A 3009-nucleotide genomic window follows, 5' to 3' on the forward strand; every position below is an offset into this window, starting at 1 on the left:
ACTTATGCAAAGACTGTAGAGCGTCATCTCTTTCTTAAACCGCGGACCACAGACAAATTTATTTCATTCAATCTTCATAAGCGATCCAAACGCCATTCAGTAAAAGGCACTTCATGGTACGAATTTTAGTGATTCAGTTTAAGTACCTAAATTTAACTTTTGAGAAATTTTTTTCTGACATTCCAGTTTCCATCTCAAGCACCCTTGTTTCCTCCACCAGTGTTGCCGAGTCACTTCTTTTGGAAAATGTTAAGGAATGTAAACAAAATTTCAAATTCAGTGTTGTTAGCCCAGCAGAAATAATTTAAACTTTCAGATCCTTACAAATGAAAAAAAAACTGCTGATATATGGGGCATATCTGTAAAAATAATAAGTTCTGTTGTTGACGTCATAGCACCATATCTAGCAATAGTTTTTAATAGCTGTATTGAACATGGCGTGTTTCCTGACCTTCTAAAGTATAGTAAAATTACACCAATATTTAAATCGGGACTCACTTCTGACCCGAATAACTATCGCCCTGTTTTGGTGTTGCCGACCCTTAGTAAAATTTTTGAAAAAATTATTTTAAGCCAAATGCTTACTCACTTTAACACTTATAAGTTACTTCATATAAAACAATTTGGCTTTACTAGGGGACGCTCGACTACGGATGCAGGGATTGAACTCATCAGGAATATTTTTGAGGCCTGGAAGGAATCACAGAATGCACTTTCTGTGATTTATCTAAGGCTTTTGATTGTGTTCAACATTCAACGCTGGTCAGGAAGCTATGCCACTATGGTATAAGAGGATCTGCACTCGATCTTCTGATCTCATATTTAAATAATAGGATTCAGAGGGTCGAGGTGAATGGCAGGAGATCTCCTGGAACTCCTCTCGGTATGGGGGTACCACAAGGGTCTATTCTTGGACCCTTCCTCTTCCTAATTTATATAAATGATCTACCTAACCTTGTAGAAAAAAACACAAGGTGGTATTGTTTGCCGATGACACTTCACTTATATTCAAAGTTTTATATGACGAAGTCGAAGAAGTAGAAGCATTGTTTATGCTCTATCTGACATCGTGTACTGGTTTAGCGCCAATAACTTATTGTTAAATAATCATAACACCAAATATATTAAATTCACCGCGCCAAATGTCAAAAATGTATATGCGAATATTTTATTAAATGGAGAGGTGGTAAAACCAGTGGAATCTGCTATATTTCTTGGCATTACTCTTGATTCCAAATTGCAGTGGGGCCCTCATATTGAAGGATTGGCGAATAGGCTTAGTTCTGCAGCATATGCGGTTAAGAAAATCAGAAGGTTAACTAACATAGGTACGGCGAGATTAGTATACTTTAGTTATTTTCATAGTATTATGTCCTATGGTATATTGTTATGGGGCAGTGCGGCCGATATTAATACTATCTTTGTGCTGCAGAAGAGGGCTATTTCCGCGATTTATAACCTAGGTCCTAAAGAATCATTAAGAGAAAAATTTAAAGAAATAAACATTTTGACTGTTGCTTCTCAATACATTTTTGGTAATGTTTTGTATGTTCATAAGCACATTGAGGAATTTTCTAGAAACTGTGACATTCATAATGTTAACACGAGGAACAAACATAAACTTGTTATGCCTACTACTCGGTTGGGTCGAGTTAGTAAGTCTTTTGTTGGGCGATGTATATGCTTCTACAATATGATCCCAGAAAATGTACAAAACAAATGTGTTACGAAATTTAAAAGAATTGTTAAAAAACGTTTGTGTGGGAAAGGTTTTTTTTTTAAGGAGGACAAACGAGCGTACGGGGTCACCTGTTGTTAAGTGATCACCGCCGCCCACAATCTCTTGCAACACCAGAGGAATCACAGGAGCTTATTACAGGTTATTATAGCATAAACGATTTTCTTAATGACACCACGGACTGGAATTAAAGCGAACACCCTCAGGCTCTTTAATTATTAATGTTTATTGTACGATATTATATTGTAATCCATATTTTATATAAAAAAAAAGCCCGCTGAGTTTCTTGCGCCCATTCTTCTCAGGTCTGAGGCAGTCTCTTTTGAATGGGTGATAGATTTTGCCGTTCAATAAGTGATTATAAATCCTATTTTGAATAAAAATATTTGAATTTAAACTGCATCGGAATCGCATCGCTTATTAAAAGTTGATGGTAGGCCCTCAGATCTCTTTCCATCACGTGACTCTTACCAGTGTGCCCCTTATATATTGTTATAAAAGGAAATATTCAAGAATTTTGTTATATTATATTTTATATGAATTTTGCGTCTTAACAATGTGCGTTTTAATTTCTTTCGGTATATCTACCGATATAGATCTTATATCATGTATATGTAAACGAAAAAAAAATTAATGTCGTACCTACTCATTTTGGTTGTTATCTCTTTGAGCACTTATCTCATTTGTACATGAGAGTGGTTACTGTGAACTAGAGCAAGAGCCCGTGGACCCCAGACCTACTTTATTTTATAAAAGCTGAAAGTTTGTCAGCGCATGCTCCCAACACAGGAAAGAACGATGGACCATTATGGAGTTTAGGTTGCAGTGGCTTTGGCAGGAAAACGGTTTTTAGTACAGTTTCCCTATAGGGGGTTGGAACTATCTAAAGTGTCTGGCTAAGTATTATATACAAAAATCAGCTTTTATACTATGACGTAAGTAAAATTATAATTTCATGAACATTAAGAGTGTCTGGCAAGGAATAACGTGATTTTTAATAATATTTTGAAGCTAATAACGAAAAATTGCAGTTTATTATTTGATGTATTTGGATCGGTATTTTACGCACCTTTAGTTCCGTTTACCTGCCAAAGCCACTGTAACCAAAACTCCACAAGGATACCTTCGTTCTAACCTGTGTTGTGGGCATGCGCTGACAAACTTTCAGTTATTATAAAATAACGTAGGTCTGGGGTCCACGGGCTCTTAGACCATAAGTCATGCCCATTCTATCACATCAGCTATTAGTAGGAAGAAGTAAATGTAATATC

This window comes from Leptidea sinapis, chromosome Z (genome assembly GCF_905404315.1).
Source record: "Leptidea sinapis chromosome Z, ilLepSina1.1, whole genome shotgun sequence".
Classification (NCBI taxonomy): Eukaryota; Metazoa; Arthropoda; class Insecta; order Lepidoptera; family Pieridae; genus Leptidea; species Leptidea sinapis.